The following is a 27,789-nucleotide window of genomic DNA, read 5'->3' as shown; positions in this document are numbered from 1 at the left end:
TATTTAATATTAATACAAAAACATGTATTTAATTTTAATAAACTAAACATATATTTAATATTTATACACTAAACATGTATTTAACATTTATACACTAAACATGTATTTAATATTAATACACTAAACATGTATTTAATATTTATACACTAAACATGTATTTAATATTAATACAAAAACATGTATTTAATTTTAATAAACTAAACATATTTAATATTAATACACTAAACATGTATTTAATATTCATACACTAAACATGTATTTAACATTTATACACTAAACATGTATTTAATATTAATACACTAAACATGTATTTAATATTAATACAAAAACATGTATTTAATTTTAATAAACTAAACATATATTTAATATTTATACACTAAACATGTATTTAACATTTATTAACTAAACATGTATTTAATATTAATACACTAAACATGTATTTAATATTTATACAATAAACATGTATTTAATATTCATACACTAAACATGGATTTAATATTAATACACTAATCATGTATTTAATATTAATACACTAATCATGTATTTAATATTTATACACTAAATATGTATTTAATATTCATACACTTAACATGTTTTTAATATTTATACAATAAACATGTATTTAATATTCATACACGAAACATGTATTTAATATTAATACACTAAACATGCATTTAATATTAATACACTAAACATGTATTTAATATTCATACACTAAACATGTATTTAATATTCATACAATAAACATGTAGTTATTATTCTTACACTTAATATGTATTTAATATTAATACAAAAACATGTATTTAATTTTAATAAACTAAACATATATTTAATATTAATACACTAAACATGTATTTAATATTTATACACTAAACATGTATTTAATATTCATACACTAAACATGTAGTTATTATTTATACAATAAACATGTATTTAATATTAATACAGTAAACATGTATTCAATATTTATACACTAAACATGTATTTAATATTAATACACTAAACATGTATTTATATTAATACAAAAACATGTATTTAATTTTAATGAACTAAACGTATATTTAATATTAATACACTAAACATGTATTTAATATTTATACACTAAACATGTATTTAATATTAATACACTAAACATGTATTTAATATTCATACACTAAATATGTAGTTAATATTTATACACTAAAGATGTATTTAATATTCATACACTAAACATGTATTTAATATTCATACACTAATCATGTATTTAATATTAATACATTAATCATGTATTTAATATTTATACACTAAATATTCATATAATATTCATACACTTAACATGTATTTAATATTTATACAATAAACATGTATTTAATATTCATACACGAAACATGTATTTAATATTAATACACGAAACATGTATTTAATATTTATACACTAAACATGTATTTAATATTCATACACTAAACATGTAGTTATTATTTATACACTAAACATGTATTTAATATTAATACAGTAAACATGTATTAAATATTTATACACTAAACATGTATTTAATATTCATACAGTAAACATGTATTTATTATCCTCTAAATAAGGCACACTTGGAAATAATGAATTTCTTTATGTGTGCAGTTGCGGTAGAAGTCCACTGGAGGGCGCACGTTCCCTCTTAATAAGTCCGGTCCTCTCCGTCTCTCTCTCTCTCTCTTTTTCCTTTTTTTTGTTTCTTTTATTTTTTTTTTACATAAGTTTGGTTTCTCATACACTTATATTTATACACTAAACATGTATTTAATATTAATACACTAAACATGTATTTAATATTTATACACTAAACATGTATTTAATATTAATACAAAAACATGTATTTAATTTTAATAAACTAAACACATTTAATATTAATACACTAAACATGTATTTAATATTCATACACTAAACATGTATTTAACATTTATACACTAAACATGTATTTAATATTAATACACTAAACATGTATTTAATATTAATACAAAAACATGTATTTAATTTTAATAAACTAAACATATATTTAATATTAATACACTAAACATGTATTTAATATTAATACAAAAACATGTATTTAATTTTAATAAACTAAACATGTATTTAATATTAATACACTAAACATGTATTTAATATTAATACAAAAACATGTATTTAATTTTAATGAACTAAACGTATATTTAATATTAATACACTAAACATCCATCCATCCATCCATCATCTTCCGCTTATCCGAGGTCGGGTCGCGGGGGCAGCAGCCTAAGCAGGGAAACCCAGACTTCCCTCTCCCCAGCCACTTCGTCTAGCTCTTCCCGGGGGATCCCGAGGCGTTCCCAGGCCAGCCGGGAGACATAGTCTTCCCAACGTGTCCTGGGTCTTCCCCGTGGCCTCCTACCGGTTGGACGTGCCCTAAACACCTCCCTAGGGAGGCGTTCGGGTGGCATCCTGACCAGATGCCCGAACCACCTCATCTGGCTCCTCTCGATGTGAAGGAGCAGCGGCTTTACTTTGAGTTCCTCCCGGATGGCAGAGCTTCTCACCCTATCTCTAAGGGAGAGCCCCGCCACACGGCGGAGGAAACTCATTTCGGCCGCTTGTACCCGTGATCTTATCCTTTCGGTCATGACCCAAAGCTCATGACCATAGGTGAGGATGGGAACGTAGATCGACCGGTAAATTGAGAGCTTTGCCTTCCGGCTCAGCTCCTTCTTCACCACAACGGATCGGTACAACGTCCGCATTACTGAAGACGCCGCACCGATCCGCCTGTCGATCTCACGATCCACTCTTCCCTCACTCGTGAACAAGACTCCTAGGTACTTGAACTCCTCCACTTGGGGCAGGGTCTCCTCCCCAACCCGGAGATGGCACTCCACCCTTTTCCGGGCGAGAACCATGGACTCGGACTTGGAGGTGCTGATTCTCGTTCCGGTCGCTTCACACTCGGCTGCGAACCGATCCAGTGAGAGCTGAAGATCCCGGTCAGATGAAGCCATCAGGACCACATCATCTGCAAAAAGCAGAGACCTAATCCTGCGGTTACCAAACCGGAACCCCTCAACGCCTTGACTGCGCCTAGAAATTCTGTCCATAAAAGTTATGAACAGAATCGGTGACAAAGGACAGCCTTGGCGGAGTCCAACCCTCACTGGAAATGTGTTCGACTTACTGCCGGCAATGCGGACCAAGCTCTGGCACTGATCGTACAGGGAACGGACCGCCACAATAAGACAGTCCGATACCCCATACTCTCTGAGCACTCCCCACAGGACTTCCCGAGGGACACGGTCGAATGCCTTCTCCAAGTCCACAAAGCACATATAGACTGGTTGGGCAAACTCCCATGCACCCTCAAGAACCCTGCCGAGAGTATAGAGCTGGTCCACAGTTCCACGACCAGGACGAAAACCACACTGTTCCTCCTGAATCCGAGGTTCGACTATCCGACGTAGCCTCCTCTCCAGTACACCTGAATAAACCTTACCGGGAAGGCTGAGGAGTGTGATCCCACGATAGTTGGAACACACCCTCCGGTCCCCCTTCTTAAAGAGAGGAACCACCACCCCGGTCTGCCAATCCAGAGGTACCGCCCCCGATGTCCACGCGATGCTGCAAAGTCTTGTCAACCAAGACAGCCCCACAGCATCCAGAGCCTTAAGGAACTCCGGGCGGATCTCATCCACCCCCGGGGCCTTGCCACCGAGGAGCTTTTTAACTACCTCAGCGACCTCAGCCCCAGAAATAGGAGAGTCCACCACTGATTCCCCAGGCACTGCTTCCTCATAGGAAGACGTGTTGGTGGGATTGAGGAGGTCTTCGAAGTATTCCTTCCACCTATCCACAACATCCGCAGTCGAGGTCAGCAGAACACCATCCGCACCATACACGGTGTTGATAGTGCACTGCTTCCCCTTCCTGAGGCGGCGGACCGTGGTCCAGAATCGCTTCGAAGCCGTCCGGAAGTCGTTTTCCATGGCTTCCCCGAACTCTTCCCATGTCCGAGTTTTTGCCTTCGCGACCGCTGAAGCTGCACACCGCTTGGCCTGTCGGTACCTGTCCACTGCCTCCGGAGTCCTATGAGCCAAAAGGACCCGATAGGACTCCTTCTTCAGCTTGACGGCATCCCTCACCGCTGGTGTCCACCAAGGGGTTTTAGGATTGCCGCCCCGACAGGCACCAACTACCTTGCGGCCACAGCTCCGATCTGCCGCCTCGACAATAGAGGTGCGGAACATGGTCCACTCGGACTCAATGTCCAGCACCTCCCTCGTGACATGTTCAAAGTTCTTCCGGAGGTGGGAATTGAAACTTTGTCTGACAGGAGACTCTGCCAGACGTTCCCAGCAGACCCTCACAATGCGTTTGGGCCTCCCAGGTCTGTCCGGCATCCTCCCCCACCATCGCAGCCAACTCACCACCAGGTGGTGATCGGTAGAAAGCTCCGCGCCTCTCTTCACCCGAGTGTCCAAAACATGAGGCCGCAAATCCGATGACACAACTACAAAGTCGATCATGGAACTGCGGCCTAGGGTGTCCTGGTGCCAAGTGCACATATGGACACCCTTATGTTTGAACATGGTGTTTGTTATCGACAAACTGTGACGAGCACAAAAGTCCAATAACAAAACACCACTCGGGTTCAGATCCGGGCGGCCATTCTTCCCAATCACGCCTCTCCAGGTTTCACTGTCGTTGCCAACGTGAGCGTTGAAGTCTCCCAGTAGGACAAGGGAATCACCCGGGGGAGCACTTTCCAGTACTCCCTCGAGTGTTCCCAAAAAGGGTGGGTACTCTGAACTGCCGTTTGGTGCATAAGCACAAACAACAGTCAAGACCCGTCCCCCCACCCGAAGGCGGAGGGAGGCTACCCTTTCGTCCACCGGGTTGAACTCCAACGTACAGGCTTTGAGCCGGGGGGAAACAAGAATTGCCACCCCAGCCCGTCGCCTCTCACTGCCGGCAACGCCAGAGTGGAAGAGGGTCCAATCCCTATCGAGAGAAGTGGTTCCAGAGCCCTTGCTGTGCGTCGAAGTGAGTCCGACTATATCCAGCCGGAATTTCTCGACTTCGCGCACTAGCTCAGGCTCTTTCCCCCCCAGTGACGTGACGTTCCACGTCCCAAGAGCTAGCTTCTGTAGCCGAGGATCGGACCGCCAAGTGCCCTGCCTTCGGCTGTCGCCCAGCTCACAATGCACCCGACCTCTATGGCCCCTGCTATGGGTGGTGAGCCCATTGGAGGGGTGACCCACGTTGCCTCTTCGGGCTGTGCCCGGCCGGGCCCCATGGGAGCAGGCCCGGCCACCAGGCGCTCGCCATCGTGCCCCACCTCCGGGCCTGGCTCCAGAGGGGGGCCCCGGTGACCCGCGTCCGGGCGAGGGAAATCTGGGTCCATGGTTTTTCATCTTCATAAAGGTCTTCGAGCTGCTCTTTGTCTGATCCCTCACCTAGAACCTGTTTGCCTTGGGAGACCCTGCCAGGGGGCTTTATGCCCCCGGACAACATAGCTCCTAGGATCATTGGGACACGCAAACTCCTCTACCACGATAAGGTTGCAGCTCAGAGAGGAGCACACTAAACATGTTTTTAATATTTATACACTATGTATTTAATATTTATACACTAAACATGTATTTAATATTAATACACTAAACATGTATTTAATATTCATACACTAAATATGTAGTTAATATTCATACACTAAACATGTATTTAATATTCATACACTAAACATGTATTTAATATTCATACACTAATCATGTATTTAATATTAATACATTAATCATGTATTTAATATTCATACACTTAACATGTATTTAATATTTATACAATAAACATGTATTTAATATTAATACACTAAACATGTATTTAATATTAATACAAAAACATGTATTTAATTTGAATAAACTAAACATATATTTAATATTAATACAGTAAACATGTATTTAATATGAATACACTAAACATGTATTTAATATTCATACACTAAACATGTATTTAATATTAATACACTAAACATGTATTTAATATTTATACACTAAACATGTATTTAACATTTATACACTAAACATGTATTTAATATTAATACACTAAACATGTATTTAATATTAATACAAAAACATGTATTTAATTTGAATAAACTAAACATATATTTAATATTAATACACTAAACATGTATTTAATATGAATACACTAAACATGTATTTAATATTCATACACTAAACATGTAGTTATTATTTATACACTAAACATGTATTTAATATTTATACAATAAACATGTATTTAACATTTATACACTAAACATGTATTTAATATTAATACACTAAACATGTATTTAATATTAATACAAAAATACGTATTTATTTTAATAAACTAAACATATATTTAATATTAATACACTAAACATGTATTTAATATTAATACACTAAACATGTATTTAATATTCATACACTAAATATGTAGTTATTATTTATACACTAAACATGTATTTAATATTAATACACTAAACATGTATTTAATATTCAAACACTAAACATGTATTTAATATTTATACACTAATCATGTATTTAATATTAATACACTAATCATGTATTTAATATTTATACACTAAACATGTATTTAATATTAATACAAAAACATGTATTTAATTTTAATAAACTAAATATATATTTAATATTAATACACTAAACATGTATTTATTATTCATACACTAAACATGTAGTTGTTATTTATACACTAAACATGTATTTAACATTTATACACTAAACATGTATTTAATATTAATACAAAAACATGTATTTAATTTTAATAAACTAAACATATTTAATATTAATACACTAAACATGTATTTAATAATCATACACTAAAAAAGAATTTAATAATAGACTAAACATGTATTTAATATTTTCACACTAAACTTGTATTTAATATTCATACACTAAAAATGTATTTAATATTCATACACTAAACATGTATTTAATATTCATACACTAAACATGTAGTTATTATTTATACACTAAACATGTATTTAATATTAATACAGTAAACATGTATTAAATATTTATACACTAAACATGTATTTAATATTAATACACTAAACATGTATTTAATATTAATACAAAAACATGTATTTAATTTTAATAAACTAAACATATATTTAATATTTATACACTAAACATGTATTTAACATTTATACACTAAACATGTATTTAATATTAATACACTAAACATGTATTTAATATTTATACACTAAACATGTATTTAATATTAATACAAAAACATGTATTTAATTTTAATAAACTAAACATATTTAATATTAATACACTAAACATGTATTTAATATTCATACACTAAACATGTATTTAACATTTATACACTAAACATGTATTTAATATTAATACAAAAACATGTATTTAATTTTAATGAACTAAACGTATATTTAATATTAATACACTAAACATGTATTTAATATTTATACACTAAACATGTATTTAATATTAATACACTAAACATGTATTTAATATTCATACACTAAATATGTAGTTAATATTCATACACTAAACATGTATTTAATATTCATACACTAAACATGTATTTAATATTCATACACCAATCATGTATTTAATATTAATACATTAATCATGTATTTAATATTCATACACTTAACATGTATTTAATATTTATACAATAAACATGTATTTAATATTAATACACTAAACATGTATTTAATATTAATACAAAAACATGTATTTAATTTTAATAAACTAAACATATATTTAATATTAATACAGTAAACATGTATTTAATATGAATACACTAAACATGTATTTAATATTCATACACTAAACATGTATTTAATATTAATACACTAAACATGTATTTAATATTTATACACTAAACATGTATTTAACATTTATACACTAAACATGTATTTAATATTAATACACTAAACATGTATTTAATATTAATACAAAAACATGTTTAATTTGAATAAACTAAACATATATTTAATATTAATACACTAAACATGTATTTAATATGAATACACTAAACATGTATTTAATATTCATACACTAAACATGTAGTTATTATTTATACACTAAACATGTATTTAATATTTATACAATAAACATGTATTTAACATTTATACACTAAACATGTATTTAATATTAATACACTAAACATGTATTTAATATTAATACAAAAATACGTATTTATTTTAATAAACTAAACATATATTTAATATTAATACACTAAACATGTATTTAATATTAATACACTAAACATGTATTTAATATTCATACACTAAATATGTAGTTATTATTTATACACTAAACATGTATTTAATATTAATACACTAAACATGTATTTAATATTCAAACACTAAACATGTATTTAATATTTATACACTAATCATGTATTTAATATTAATACACTAATCATGTATTTAATATTTATACACTAAACATGTATTTAATATTAATACAAAAACATGTATTTAATTTTAATAAACTAAATATATATTTAATATTAATACACTAAACATGTATTTATTATTCATACACTAAACATGTAGTTGTTATTTATACACTAAACATGTATTTAACATTTATACACTAAACATGTATTTAATATTAATACAAAAACATGTATTTAATTTTAATAAACTAAACATATTTAATATTAATACACTAAACATGTATTTAATAATCATACACTAAAAAAGAATTTAATAATAGACTAAACATGTATTTAATATTTTCACACTAAACTTGTATTTAATATTCATACACTAAAAATGTATTTAATATTCATACACTAAACATGTATTTAATATTCATACACTAAACATGTAGTTATTATTTATACACTAAACATGTATTTAATATTAATACAGTAAACATGTATTAAATATTTATACACTAAACATGTATTTAATATTAATACACTAAACATGTATTTAATATTAATACAAAAACATGTATTTAATTTTAATAAACTAAACATATATTTAATATTTATACACTAAACATGTATTTAACATTTATACACTAAACATGTATTTAATATTAATACACTAAACATGTATTTAATATTTATACACTAAACATGTATTTAATATTAATACAAAAACATGTATTTAATTTTAATAAACTAAACATATTTAATATTAATACACTAAACATGTATTTAATATTCATACACTAAACATGTATTTAACATTTATACACTAAACATGTATTTAATATTAATACACTAAACATGTATTTAATATTAATACAAAAACATGTATTTAATTTTAATAAACTAAACATATATTTAATATTTATACACTAAACATGTATTTAACATTTATTAACTAAACATGTATTTAATATTAATACACTAAACATGTATTTAATATTTATACAATAAACATGTATTTAATATTCATACACTAAACATGTATTTAATATTCATACACTAATCATGTATTTAATATTAATACACTAATCATGTATTTAATATTTATACACTAAATATGTATTTAATATTCATACACTTAACATGTATTTAATATTTATACAATAAACATGTATTTAATATTCATACACGAAACATGTATGTCACAACCACTGGCTTGTTAGTGGCTGTAACATTAAGGGAGACCACACCGATTTGTACATTTTAGCCAACAGATCTTTTATTTACAACATGTATCAGTGATCAGTAATGTGAATTAACCAAGGAATGTATCAGTAAATGAGTGTTGTCCCAAAAGGGTGTTAGTGTGGTGCTAATCCCGGCCGTCGTTGCCGTGACCATACGGTCACCAAACGTATGTGCCTGTGGGACGAGAGAGAGAGAGAGAGAGAGCATGAGAGAGAGAGCATGCTGATGGGAGGCCTTTTATAGGCCGCCCAATCAGCAGCCCTCTGAGATGTTGCACGTCTTCACAGACCAGCTCCACCTGCGGGTCGGAGGACCAAAGTGCCCCAAACACTAACCGGCAGCAACCGACAGCTCCACCTGCGGGTCGGAGGACCAAAGTGCCCCAAACACTAACCGGCAGAGCCGGGCATGACATCCCCCCCCTTAAAAACAGAGACCCGTGTTAACTGGGTCTCTGAAGCACCATCAAAAAATAGAAAACCAAAACCTACAGTAGCCCCAGTAGCTATATTCTAGTCCCAATGACGCACCTCCCCTCCACCCCAGACCAACCAGAACCCAAACCATCCCAAACACCCTCCTTACCCTCCGACCTTCCCTGCACCCAGCAAATCCTGGTACCCGGACAGCGACCTTTAAGGGAAACAGAGAAAAACCGCAGGTTAGGAGTGAGTGGAGATGATTAGACCTCCTGGTCCAGAGCCCGAGAGAGCGCATCAGCCATTACATTTTCCACCCCGCGAATATGGCGGATCAACAGGTGGAATGGCTGCAGAAACAGTGCCCAGCGCAACAGGCGCTGGTTGGTGGACCCTTTGAAAGACTGTAGAAAAGTGAGAGGGTTGTGATCTGAGTAGACCACAATTGGATGGAGACCCCCTCCCACATAGACTTCAAAGTGTTGCAATGCCCAAATCAATGCTAATGCTTCCTTTTCAATCACTGAATAATTAAATTGGTATTTGTTGAATTTTTTTGAAAAATAGCAAACCGGTCTGGCTACTCCATCATCATCAGCCTGCAGGAGGACCGCACCTGCTCCCACCTGGCTTGCATCCACCTGCAGCTGGAATGGCAGATCCAGTTTGGGTGCAGCCAGGAGCTGATGTTAACAAAAGCTTTGCATTCTGGAAAGCCTGCTGACACTCCTCCGACCAAATGAATTTGGCGCCACCCTTCAACAAATTGGTCAGAGGAGATACAACAGTTGAAAAATTGCAGCAAAAATTGCGGTAGTACCCGATCATACCCAAAAAGCGCATAAGTTCTTTCTTCGTCGCCGGCACAGGGAAATTATCAATAGCTGCCACCTTTGCGTTAACGGGCCGCACCATCCCCTGGCCGACTACTTTACCCAAATAGACGACTGTGGCACGCGCAAACTCGCATTTCGCTAAATTTACTGTGAGGTTTGCTGCCACCAACCTCTGGAAAAGCGCTCGAATGCGAGCCAAATGTTCGTCCCAACTGTCTGAATGACAAACGGCGTCGTCCAAATAAACCGAGCACCCCTGCAGCCCCCCAACGACCCTATTCATGAGCCGTTGGAAGGTTGCAGGAGCATTCCGCAAACCGAAGCTCATTCGAGTATACGAGTACAAACCGGAAGAGGTAATGAATGCAGATATCTCCTGCGCTCTCTGCGTCAAAGGCACTTGATAGTAACCTTTCAATAAATCAAATTTGCTGACATAACGAGCACTCCCAACCTGATCCACACAGTCCTCGATACGTGGCAATGGAAAAGAATCTGGTCTAGTCACAGCATTTACTTTCCTATAATCCGTACAGAATCTATAGGTGTTATCTGACTTTTTCACCAGTAGACATGGCGATGCCCAACTGGAGTAAGATGGCTTGGCGAGACCATGATCAAGCAGATACTGCACACTGTCCTCCATACTCTTCTGTTTATCGGGAGCTACTCGATAAAATCTTTGTCGTATTGGGCGGGCCCCCTGTGTGTCAATGTCATGTTCAATTAGTGTGGTACAGGTTGGAGTGTCGGAAAACAAAGGCAAAAACTCAAAAATCAAATCCGACAACTGTTTACGCTGTACCTCACCTAAATGACCGAGGAGACTATCTAGCTCCTTTAACTGCTGAGTATTATCTAAGCGCCCGTGTAACACTGAATCATCAGGTGCGCGCACTTCATCCCAAGCTGCCACCTCCGGCCAGTTGAGCGGTTCCCCAACCCCAACGGCTAGACCCACTGGACTCGCAGCAATCCCACCCGCCTTGTCGGAACCTGCAGAGTGGTAAGGCTTGAGTAAATTCACATGACACAGTTGCTGTGATCGTTTACGATCAGGAGTTGACAGTAAATAATTGAGATCTGACACTTGGCTCATAACCGTAAATGGACCAGAGTATTTTGCTGTAAATGGTGACCCCGGAATGGGCAGCAAAGCTAAAACTTGATCACCTGGATTGAACACTCTGATCTTCGCTTTACGGTCATAACGCAGCTTCATTTTCACCTGAGCTTTAGTCAAATGCTCGGTTGCTTCTTTCCATGCAAGCAACAGCCTACGACGAAAACCATCTACATACTCAGTGAAACTGACGGGAGTGTTCTGCAGATCCAGATTGGCATTTAAAACAGACAGTGAGGTCCGGACTTTGTGGCCAAAGACTAGGTCATTTGGACTAAAACCAGTGCTTTCTTGAACTACACCACGCGCAGACAACAAGAGCCATGGCAACGCCTCCTCCCAATCTTTCCGCATCTCAACACAGTAAGCGCGCAAGAGAGACTTCAACGTGGCATGCCAGCGCTCCAATGCCCCCTGACTCTGTGCGTGATACGCGCTGCTCAAATTGTGCTTCACCTGCATCGACTTCAACGCTGCAGCAAATGTTCTGGAGGTAAAGTTAGACCCTCTGTCGCTCTGAATTACCTTCGGAATGCCAAAGACAGAAATGAATTTAGACAAACATTTCAATATTGACCTTGTGGTAATTGTTCTCAAGGCATACGCTGCTGGATACCGAGTGGCCTGGCACATGATGGTAAAGAGGTACACACAACCAGATTTCGAAGGGGGTAGTGGACCTACACAATCAATAATGAGATGCTCAAATGGTGTGCCAACAGACGGAATAGGTTGAAGTGGTGCAGGTTTAATGGGAGTACTCTGTTTCGCAACCTGGCAAACATGACATGCTTTGACAAATCTAGATACATGGCGTTTCATCCGTGGCCAGTAAAAATGTTCCAAAAGACGTCGGTAGGTTTTCTTAACTCCAAAATGCCCAGACTCTGCTCCATGGGCTGTTCTCAAAATCAAATCACGGTATTTGTCAGGTACCATCACTTGAATCACCTGACCTGCCACTTCAGGATCAACACCTGGCAACCACGTATGCAGCAAAACGCCATTCTGAATGAAGTAACCCATCGTTGGATCAGTAGAAGCTAAGGCAAAATATTTCTCAAAGCTCTGATCATTCTTTTGTGCCTCAATTAAATCTTGACATGACAGAGGTTCGGGCAGCTCAGGAACAAAAAAAGGCACAGATTTGGACACATCCGACGATTGCGCCTGCGTGCGAGACATTGCCCTAGTCACAGCACAAGCAGTAAACACTTCTGGGAATTCTTGACAACACGCGTCTGGCTCCTCTACAGATAGCGGTACAGGTGTAACAACTGGAGGTGAAGAAACTAAACACCCACCCAAATTGTTCCCCAGAATTACATGGATATCTTGCATAGGCAGAGACGGTCTCACAGCAATAGTCACCTCCCCATTCACAAATTCTGAACACAAGTGAATTTTGTGCAACGGTACAGAAAATGACTGCATGCCTATTCCTCTAATCAAAACACATTTCCCAGTGTCAGATGCTGTGGAAAATGGCAAAACTGCTCCAGAAATGAAACTCTCAGATGCCCCAGTGTCTCTTAAGATTTTAACTGGAACTTTTTGTGTCTCTCCAACCAATGACACCCAGCCATCACTAATGAATGGAGCGAAATCAGACGCAGCTGACTCTACTGATTTCGTCTGCTCGTCTGACACAGATGCACCATCTTCAATCACTTGCTCACAATGAACTTCCAAACGAGGTAACGGTGTTAGATCAGAGACGCCAAAATCAACTGGATGCACAACAGAAACACACCCAGCTACCTTGGCATTAGATTTACGGCCTTTCAACAGCGGGCAGTCCTTTTTCCAATGTCCCTCCTGCAAACAGTAATGACATTTATTCGTCGGGCTTGGGCGAGATTTGCTACTTCCATTATCAAATTTAGGAACATTACTGGAATTGCCATAATTGGATCGATTTGAACTACGACCATAACGAGGAGGAGAACGTTGTGGAGGAGAACGAGCAGGATCATAACGTTGGTGGCTATTATACCGTGGAGGACTGCTGTAAGGCTTACGTTTATGAGTCAACACAAAGGTATCAGCAAGCGAGGCTGCCTCCTCCACTGACTTTGCCTTTTGCTCATTAATGTAGGTTGCAATTCGATCTGGTACAATGTTCTTAAACTGCTCCAAAATCAACAAATCACGCAAATTTTCGTAAGTTGAGACAGACTCTGAAGTGAGCCACCGGTTAAAATAAGTACTCAACTCTCTTGCCACTTCAGCATGGGTCTGATTAGCACGTTTACGCCAGTTTCTGAAACGTTGTCTGTAAGCTTCTGGATTCAGTTCATAACATTTCAAAACCGCTTTTTTCACCTCAGCATACTTGTGCCTATCAACAGGTGTTAATGCCAAGTATGCCTCCCGTGCGCGTCCTACTAGTACAGTTTGCAAAAGCACCGTTCTATCCTCTTCACTCCACTTTTTGTCAGAGGCCATCTGTTCAAACAGTGAGAAAAACACGTCTGGGTCACGTTCGTCAAACTTTGGAACATACTTTACCATGCTATCCATACTTGACCCGGACAGATTTCCACTAATCTTACCTTCTGACATTAGTTTCAAACGATCCTGTTCAATTTTAATTTTCTCAAGCTGTACTGTAAGGTCCATTTCACCTTTTTTCAAATCCATTTCTTTTTCAAATTTGAGTCTCTCCATATCTGCTTTCTGTTGCAATTCTCGTTCTAATTTGATTTTTTCCAGTTCAAAAAGACGTTCTTTCTCCTTAGCCTGTTGCGCCCACTCAAATTCAAGTGCCTTCATCTCTCTTTGTTGCTCAAAAGTCAGTATGCCTACCCTCTCTGACTGCATAGGCTCTGACATACCCTTCACATGAGCGTCACCACCTTTTCCTGAAGGCAAAATGCTCTGCTCACACAAAAACTCGTGAATGGAGTCACGCAAGGGTCCCTTCTTACCAGTTCTAATGGCTGATGACAATTCCATGCCATACTTTTCTGCCAATTGCAACAACTGTTCCTTATTAAGGGCAAACAACAATTTCTCAGATGGTGCTTCCACAAAAGCCTCCATCCTGCTCAACCCAGGCCGTCAGTACCAATCTGGCTACTGTACCAAACCAACAATGAAACTACTGAAAAAACAACCCAACCAAAAACTAGCTCTAATTACGCTAGGCTCTCTCTCTCCAACCAATCCAACCAGGTCTCTAAAACATTACAGTTATGTTAACACAGCAAACTAACCTCGGAGCATCCCCCTAAACATTTTCCCCCCACTAGACTAATCTATTTTCACACAGAGCCCGAGGACGAGGATCATTTACTCACCAATACCTGTGGAGACGTACCATCCCGACAAAGCCGATTCAGCCGTTTCTCCAAGGCGGTGCCCCCGCCCAGGCTCTGTGACAGCAGGAACCTAGAACCCGTACTAGATGGGGATAAAGGCGACAGCTCCTAAGAGGCTGAATGCAATGCTACAAACTGCAATGAAACTCAACCAAGATGGCTGGAACAAACAATTCAGTGTCTACCTACACTTGCACGGTCAAACAAAGCCTCAAAAGTACAAATCAGCAGATCCCCCAATTAACCTACTGATAACAGGCCCCAACTGACTATCAGCAGTACACAATTAGTAACTCAGCTCTACTCACCTTCCTACGCTCCAAAAGCCAGTAGAAGGAATACTCAATACAAAGAGCTCTACGCACCTTCCTACGCTGCCATAGCCAGTAGAAGGAATTACCATAGCCTAAAGTTACTACCAAAGATCGGACGAGCCCCCATATGTCACAACCACTGGCTTGTTAGTGGCTGTAACATTAAGGGAGACCACACCGATTTGTACATTTTAGCCAACAGATCTTTTATTTACAACATGTATCAGTGATCAGAAATGTGAATTAACCAAGGAATGTATCAGTAAATGAGTGTTGTCCCAAAAGGGTGTTAGTGTGGTGCTAATCCCGGCCGTCGTTGCCGTGACCATACGGTCACCAAACGAATGTGCCTGTGGGACGAGAGAGAGAGAGAGAGAGAGAGAGCATGAGAGAGAGAGCATGCTGATGGGAGGCCTTTTATAGGCCGCCCAATCAGCAGCCCTCTGAGATGTTGCACGTCTTCACAGACCAGCTCCACCTGCGGGTCGGAGGACCAAAGTGCCCCAAACACTAACCGGCAGCAACCGACAGCTCCACCTGCGGGTCGGAGGACCAAAGTGCCCCAAACACTAACCGGCAGAGCCGGGCATGACATGTATTTAATATTAATACACTAAACATGCATTTAATATTAATACACTAAACATGTATTTAATATTCATACACTAAACATGTATTTAATATTCATACAATAAACATGTAGTTATTATTCTTACACTTAATATGTATTTAATATTAATACAAAAACATGTATTTAATTTTAATAAACTAAACATATATTTAATATTAATACACTAAACATGTATTTAATATTTATACACTAAACATGTATTTATTATTCATACAATAAACATGTATTTAATATAAATACAGTAAACATGTATTAAATATTTATACACTAAACATGTATTTAATATTAATACACTAAACATGTTTTTAATATTAATACAAAAACATGTATTTAATTTTAATGAACTAAACGTATATTTAATATTAATACACTAAACATGTATTTAATATTTATACACTAAACATGTATTTAATATTAATACACTAAACATGTATTTAATATTCATACAATAAATATGTAGTTAATATTTATACACTAAACATGTATTTAATATTCATACACTAAACATGTATTTAATATTCATACACTAATCATGTATTTAATATTAATACACTAATCATGTATTTAATATTTATACACTAAATATGTATTTAATATTAATACACTAAACATGTATTTAATATTAATACAAAAACATGTATTTAATTTTAATAAACTAAACATATATTTAATATTAATACACTAAACATGTATTTAATATTTATACACTAAACATGTATTTAATATTTATACACTAAACATGTTTTTAATATTAATACACTAAACATGTATTTAATATTAATACAAAAACATGTATTTAATTTTAATAAACTAAACATATATTTAATATTAATACACTAAACATGTATTTAATATGAATACACTAAACATGTATTTAATATTCATACACTAAACATGTAGTTATTATTTATACACTAAACATGTATTTAACATTTATACACTAAACATGTATTTGATATTAATACATTAATCATGTATTTAATATTTATACACTAAATATTCATTTAATATTCATACACTTAACATGTATTTAATATTTATACAATAAACATGTATTTAATATTCATACACGAAACATGTATTTAATATTAATACACGAAACATGTATTTAATATTTATACACTAAACATGTATTTAATATTCATACACTAAACATGTAGTTATTATTTATACACTAAACATGTATTTAATATTAATACAGTAAACATGTATTAAATATTTATACACTTAACATGTATTTAATATTCATACAGTAAACATGTATTTATTATCCTCTAAATAAGGCACACTTGGAAATAATGAATTTCTTTATGTGTGCAGTTGCGGCAGAAGTCCACAGGAGGGCGCAAGTTCCCTCTTAATAAGTCCGGTCCTCTCCGTCTCTCTCTCTCTCTTTTTCCTTTTTTTTGTTTCTTTTATTTTTTTTTTACATAAGTTTGGTTTCTCATACACTTATATTTATACACTAAACATGTATTTAATATTAATACACTAAACATGTATTTAATATTTATACACTAAACATGTATTTAATATTAATACAAAAACATGTATTTAATTTTAATAAACTAAACATATTTAATATTAATACACTAAACATGTATTTAATATTCATACACTAAACATGTATTTAACATTTATACACTAAACATGTATTTAATATTAATACACTAAACATGTATTTAATATTAATACAAAAACATGTATTTAATTTTAATAAACTAAACATATATTTAATATTAATACACTAAACATGTATTTAATATTTATACACTAAACATGTATTTAACATTTATACACTAAACATGTTTTTAATATTAATACACTAAACATGTATTTAATATTAATACAAAAACATGTATTTAATTTTAATAAACTAAACATGTATTTAATATTAATACACTAAACATGTATTTAATATTAATACAAAAACATGTATTTAATTTTAATGAACTAAACGTATATTTAATATTAATACACTAAACATGTATTTAATATTTATACACTAAACATGTATTTAATATTAATACACTAAACATGTATTTAATATTCATACACTAAATATGTAGTTAATATTCATACACTAAACATGTATTTAATATTCATACACTAAACATGTATTTAATATTCATACACTAATCATGTATTTAATATTAATACATTAATCATGTATTTAATATTCATACACTTAACATGTATTTAATATTAATACAATAAACATGTATTTAATATTAATACACTAAACATGTATTTAATATTAATACAAAAACATGTATTTAATTTTAATAAACTAAACATATATTTAATATTAATACAGTAAACATGTATTTAATATGAATACACTAAACATGTATTTAATATTCATACACTAAACATGTAGTTATTATTTATACACTAAACATGTATTTAGTATTTATACACTAAACATGTATTTAACATTTATACACTAAACATGTATTTAATATTAATACACTAAACATGTATTTAATATTAATATAAAATATGTATTTATTTTGATAAACTAAACATATATTTAATATTAATACATTAAACATGTATTTAATATTAATACACTAAACATGTATTTAATATTCATACACTAAATATGTAGTTATTATTTATACACTAAACATGTATTTAATATTAATACACTAAACATGTATTTAATATTCATACACTAAACATGTATTTAATATTTATACACTAATCATGTATTTAATATTCATACACTAAATATGTAGTTAATATTTATACACTAAACATGTATTTAATATTCATACACTAAACATGTATTTAATATTCATACACTAATCATGTATTTAATATTAATACACTAATCATGTATTTAATATTTATACACTAAATATGTATTTAATATTCATACACTTAACATGTATTTAATATTCATACAATAAACATGTATTTAACATCCATACACTAAACATGTTTTAATATTAATACACTAAACATGTATTTAATATTAATACAAAAACATGTATTTAATTTTAATAAACTAAACATATATTTAATATTAATACACTAAACATGTATTTAATATGAATACACTAAACATGTATTTAATATTCATACACTAAACATGTAGTTATTATTTGTACACTAAACATTTATTTAACATTTATACACTAAACGTGTATTTAATATTAATACACTAAACATGTATTTAATATTCATACACGAAACATGTATTTAATATTAATACACTAAACATGTATTTAATATTCATACACTAAACATGTATTTAATATTCATACAATAAACATGTAGTTATTATTCTTACACTTTATATGTATTTAATATTAATAAAAAAACATGTATTTAATTTTAATAAACTAAACATATATTTAATATTAATACACTAAACATGTATTTAATATTTATACACTAAACATGTATTTAATATTCACACACTAAACATGTAGTTATTATTCATACAATAAACATGTATTTAATATAAATACAGTAAACATGTATTAAATATTTATACACTTAACATGTATTTAATATTAATACACTAAACATGTTTTTAATATTAATACAAAAACATGTATTCAATTTTAATGAACTAAACGTATATTTAATATTAATACACTAAACATGTATTTAATATTTATACACTAAACATGTATTTAATATTAATACACTAAACATGTATTTAATATTCATACAATAAATATGTAGTTAATATTTATACACTAAACATGTATTTAATATTCATACACTAAACATGTATTTAATATTCATACACTAATCATGTATTTAATATTAATACACTAATCATGTATTTAATATTCATACACTAAATATGTATTTAATATTAATACACTAAACATGTATTTAATATTAATACAAAAACATGTATTTAATTTTAATAAACTAAACATATATTTAATATTAATACACTAAACATGTATTTAATATTTATACATTAAACATGTATTTAACATTTATACACTAAACATGTTTTTAATATTAATACACTAAACATGTATTTAATATTTATACAAAAACATGTATTTAATTTTAATAAACTAAACATATATTTAATATTAATACACTAAACATGTATTTAATAGGAATACACTAAACATGTATTTAATATTCATACACTAAACATGTAGTTATTATTTATACACTAAACATGTATTTAACATTTATACACTAAACATGTATTTGATATTAATACACTAAACATGTATTTAATATTAAAACAATAAACATGTATTTAATATTCATACACTAAACATGTATTTAATATTCATACACTAATCATGTATTTAATATTAATACACTAATCATGTATTTAATATTTATACACTAAATATGTATTTAATATTCATACACTTAACATGTATTTAATATTTATACAATAAACATGTATTTAAAATTCATACAATAAACGTGTATTTATTATTCTTACACTTAATGTGTATTTAATATTAATACAAAAACGTGTATTTAATTTTAATAAACTAAACATATATTTGATATTAATACACTAAACATGTATTTAATATTTATACACTAAACATGTATTTAATATTCATACACTAAACATGTAGTTATTATTTATACACTAAACATGTATTTAATATTAATACAGTACACATGTATTAAATATTTATACACTAAACATGTATTTAATATTAAAACACTAAACATGTATTTAATATTAATACAAAAACATGTATTTAATTTAAATAAACTAAACATATATTTAATATTTATACAATAAACATGTATTTAACATTTATACACTAAACATGTATTTAATATTAATACACTAAACATATATTTAATATTTATACACTAAACATGTATTTAATATTAATACAAAAACTTGTATTTAATTTTAATAAACTAAACATATATTTAATATTAATACACTAAACATGTATTTAATATTCATACACTAAACATGTATTTAATATTTATACACTAAACATGTATTTAATATTCATACAATAAACATGTATTTAATTTTAATAAACTAAACATATATTTAATATTAATACACTAAACATGTATTTAATATTTTTACACTAAACAAGTATTTAATATTTATACACTAAAAGTGTATTTAATATTTATACACTAAACATGTATTTAATATTAATACACTAAACATGTATTTAATATTAATACAAAAACATGTATTTAATTTAAATAAACTAAACATATATTTAATATTTATACACTAAACATGTATTTAACATTTATACACTAAACATGTATTTAATATTAATACACTAAACATATATTTAATATTTATACACTAAACATGTATTTAATATTAATACAAAAACTTGTATTTAATTTTAATAAACTAAACATATATTTAATATTAATACACTAAACATGTATTTAATATTCATACACTAAACATGTATTTAATATTTATACACTAAACATGTATTTAATATTCATACAATAAACATGTATTTAATTTTAATAAACTAAACATATATTTAATATTAATACACTAAACATGTATTTAATATTTTTACACTAAACAAGTATTTAATATTTATACACTAAAAGTGTATTTAATATTTATACACTAAACATGTATTTAATATTTATACACTAAACATGTATTTAATATTCATACACTAAACATGTATTTAATATTACTACACTAAACATGTATTTAATAATCATTAACTAAACGTATATGTAATTATATACTAATCATATATTTAATATTCATACAGTAAACATGTATTTATTATCCTCTAAATAAGGCACACTTGGAAATAATGAATTTCTTTATGTGTGCAGTTGCGGCAGAAGTCCACTGGAGGGCGTACGTTCCCTCTTAATAAGTCCGGTCCTCTCCGTCTCTCTCTCTCTCTTTTTCCTTTTTTTTGTTTCTTTTTTTTTTTTTTACATAAGTTTGGTTTCTCATACACTTATATTTATACACTAAACATGTATTTAATATTAATACACTAAACATGTATTTAATATTTATACACTAAACATGTATTTAACATTTATACACTAAACATGTATTTAATATTAATACAAAAACATGTATTTAATTTGAATAAACTAAACATATATTTAATATTAATACACTAAACATGTATTTAATATGAATACACTAAACATGTATTTAATATTCATACACTAAACATGTAGTTATTATTTATACACTAAACATGTATTTAATATTTATACAATAAACATGTATTTAACATTTATACACTAAACATGTATTTAATATTAATACACTAAACATGTATTTAATATTAATACAAAAATACGTATTTATTTTAATAAACTAAACATATATTTAATATTAATACACTAAACATGTATTTAATATTAATACACTAAACATGTATTTAATATTCATACACTAAATATGTAGTTATTATTTATACACTAAACATGTATTTAATATTAATACACTAAACATGTATTTAATATTCAAACACTAAACATGTATTTAATATTTATACACTAATCATGTATTTAATATTAATACACTAATCATGTATTTAATATTTATACACTAAACATGTATTTAATATTAATACAACAACATGTATTTAATTTTAATAAACTAAATATATATTTAATATTAATACACTAAACATGTATTTAATATTCATACACTAAACATGTAGTTGTTATTTATACACTAAACATGTATTTAATATTAATACACTAAACATGTATTTAATATTCAAACACTAAACTTGTATTTAATATTTATACACTAATCATGTATTTAATATTAATACACTAATCATGTATTTAATATTTATACACTAAACATGTATTTAATATTAATACAACAACATGTATTTAATTTTAATAAACTAAATATATTTAATATTAATACACTAAACATGTATTTAATAATCATACACTAAAAAAGAATTTAATAATAGACTAAACATGTATTTAATATTTTCACACTAAACTTGTATTTAATATTCATACACTAAAAATGTATTTAATATTCATACACTAAACATGTATTTAATATTCATACACTAAACATGTAGTTATTATTTATACACTAAACATGTATTTAATATTAATACAGTAAACATGTATTAAATATTTATACACTAAACTTGTATTTAATATTAATACACTAAACATGTATTTAATATTAATAAAACAAAATGTATTTAATTTTAATAAACTAAACATATATTTAATATTTATACACTAAACATGTATTTAATTTTAATAAACTAAACATATTTAATATTAATACACTAAACATGTATTTAATATTCATACACTAAACATGTATTTAACATTTATACACTAAACATGTATTTAATATTAATACACTAAACATGTATTTAATATTAATACAAAAACATGTATTTAATTTTAATAAACTAAACATATATTTAATATTAATACACTAAACATGTATTTAATATTTATACACTAAACATGTATTTAACATTTATTAACTAAACATGTATTTAATATTAATACACTAAACATGTATTTAATATTCATACAATAAACATGTATTTAATATTCATACACTAAACATGGATTTAATATTCATACACTAATCATGTATTTAATATTAATACACTAATCATGTATTTAATATTTATACACTAAATATGTATTTAATATTCATACACTTAACATGTTTTTAATATTTATACAATAAACATGTATTTAATATTCATACACGAAACATGTATTTAATATTAATACACTAAACATGCATTTAATATTAATACACTAAACATGTATTTAATATTCATACACTAAACATGTATTTAATATTCATACAATAAACATGTAGTTATTATTCTTACACTTAATATGTATTTAATATTAATACAAAAACATGTATTTAATTTTAATAAACTAAACATATATTTAATATTAATACACTAAACATGTATTTAATATTTATACACTAAACATGTATTTAATATTCATACACTAAACATGTAGTTATTATTTATACAATAAACATGTATTTAATATTAATACAGTAAACATGTATTCAATATTTATACACTAAACATGTATTTAATATTAATACACTAAACATGTATTTAATATTAATACAAAAACATGTATTTAATTTTAATGAACTAAACGTATATTTAATATTAATACACTAAACATGTATTTAATATTTATACACTAAACATGTATTTAATATTAATACACTAAACATGTATTTAATATTCATACACTAAATATGTAGTTAATATTTATACACTAAACATGTATTTAATATTCATACACTAAACATGTATTTAATATTCATACACTAATCATGTATTTAATATTAATACATTAATCATGTATTTAATATTTATACACTAAATATTCATTTAATATTCATACACTTAACATGTATTTAATATTTATACAATAAACATGTATTTAATATTCATACACGAAACATGTATTTAATATTTATACACTAAACATGTATTTAATATTCATACACTAAACATGTATTTAATATTCATACACTAATCATGTATTTAATATTAATACATTAATCATGTATTTAATATTTATACACTAAATATTCATTTAATATTCATACACTTAACATGTATTTAATATTTATACACTAAACATGTATTTAATATTCATACACTAAACATGTAGTTATTATTTATACACTAAACATGTATTTAATATTAATACAGTAAACATGTATTAAATATTTATACACTAAACAGGTATTTAATATTCATACAGTAAACATGTATTTATTATCCTCTAAATAAGGCACACTTGGAAATAATGAATTTCTTTATGTGTGCAGTTGCGGCAGAAGTCCACAGGAGGGCGCACGTTCCCTCTTAATAAGTCCGGTCCTCTCCGTCTCTCTCTCTCTCTCTTTTTCCTTTTTTTTGTTTCTTTTATTTTTTTTTTACATAAGTTTGGTTTCTCATACACTTATATTTATACACTAAACATGTATTTAATATTAATACACTAAACATGTATTTAACATTTATACACTAAACATGTATTTAATATTAATACACTAAACATGTATTTAATATTAATACAAAAACATGTATTTAATTTTAATAAACTAAACATATATTTAATATTAATACACTAAACATGTATTTAATATTTATACACTAAACATGTATTTAACATTTATACACTAAACATGTTTTTAATATTAATACACTAAACATGTATTTAATATTAATACAAAAACATGTATTTAATTTTAATAAACTAAACATGTATTTAATATTAATACACTAAACATGTATTTAATATTCATACACTAAATATGTAGTTAATATTCATACACTAAACATGTATTTAATATTCATACACTAAACATGTATTTAATATTCATACACTAATCATGTATTTAATATTAATACATTAATCATGTATTTAATATTCATACACTTAACATGTATTTAATATTTATACAATAAACATGTATTTAATATTAATACACTAAACATGTATTTAATATTAATACAAAAACATGTATTTAATTTTAATAAACTAAACATATATTTAATATTAATACAGTAAACATGTATTTAATATGAATACACTAAACATGTATTTAATATTCATACACTAAACATGTATTTAATATTAATACACTAAACATGTATTTAATATTTATACACTAAACATGTATTTAACATTTATACACTAAACATGTATTTAATATTCATACAATAAACATGTAGTTATTATTCTTACACTTAATATGTATTTAATATTAATACAAAAGCATGTATTTAATTTTAATAAACTAAACATATATTTAATATTAATACACTAAACATGTATTTAATATTTATACACTAAACATGTATTTAATATTCATACACTAAACATGTAGTTATTATTTATACAATAAACATGTATTTAATATTAATACAGTAAACATGTATTCAATATTTATACACTAAACATGTATTTAATATTAATACAAAAATACGTATTTATTTTAATAAACTAAACATATATTTAATATTAATACACTAAACATGTATTTAATATTAATACACTAAACATGTATTTAATATTCATACACTAAATATGTAGTTATTATTTATACACTAAACATGGATTTAATATTAATACACTAAACATGTATCTAATATTCAAACACTAAACATGTATTTAATATTTATACACTAATCATGTATTTAATATTAATACACTAATCATGTATTTAATATTTATACACTAAACATGTATTTAATATTAATACAAAAATATGTATTTAATTTTAATAAACTAAATATATATTTAATATTAATACACTAAACATGTATTTATTATTCATACACTAAACATGTAGTTGTTATTTATACACTAAACATGTATTTAACATTTTTACACTAAACATGTATTTAATATTAATACAAAAACATGTATTTAATTTTAATAAACTAAACATATTTAATATTAATACACTAAACATGTATTTAATAATCATACACTAAAAAGAATTTAATAATAGACTAAACATGTATTTAATATTTTCACACTAAACTTGTATTTAATATTCATACACTAAAAATGTATTTAATATTCATACACTAAACATGTATTTAATATTCATACACTAAACATGTAGTTATTATTTATACACTAAACATGTATTTAATATTAATACAGTAAACATGTATTAAATATTTATACACTAAACATGTATTTAATATTAATACACTAAACATGTATTTAATATTAATACAAAAACATGTATTTAATTTTAATAAACTAAACATATATTTAATATTTATACACTAAACATGTATTTAACATTTATACACTAAACATGTATTTAATATTAATACACTAAACATGTATTTAATATTTATACACTAAAAATGTATTTAATATTAATACAAAAACATTTATTTAATTTTAATAAACTAAACATATTTAATATTAATACACTAAACATGTATTTAATATTCATACACTAAACATGTATTTAACATTTATACACTAAACATGTATTTAATATTAATACACTAAACATGTATTTAATATTAATACAAAAACATGTATTTAATTTTAATAAACTAAACATATATTTAATATTTATACACTAAACATGTATTTAACATTTATTAACTGAGTTTGCATGTTCTCCCCGTGAATGCGTGGGTTCCCTCCGGGTACTCCGGCTTCCTCCCACCTCCAAAAACATGCACCTGGGGATAGGTTGATTGGCAACACTAAATTGGCCCTAGTGTGTGAATGTGAGTGTGAATGTTGTCTGTCTATCTGTGTTGGCCCTGCGATGAGGTGGCGACTTGTCCAGGGTGTACCCCGCCTTCCGCCCGATTGTAGCTGAGATGGGCGCCAGCGCCCCCCGCGACCCCGAAAGGGAATAAGCGGTAGAAAATGGATGGATGGATGGAACTAAACATGTATTTAATATTAATACACTAAACATGTATTTAATATTCATACAATAAACATGTATTTAACATTCATACACTAAACATGTA

Source organism: Nerophis ophidion, unplaced genomic scaffold, assembly GCF_033978795.1.
Source record: "Nerophis ophidion isolate RoL-2023_Sa unplaced genomic scaffold, RoL_Noph_v1.0 HiC_scaffold_131, whole genome shotgun sequence".
NCBI classification, from domain to species: Eukaryota; Metazoa; Chordata; class Actinopteri; order Syngnathiformes; family Syngnathidae; genus Nerophis; species Nerophis ophidion.
The sequence above is the reverse complement of the archived record's forward strand: the minus strand, read 5'-3'. Positions refer to the sequence as shown.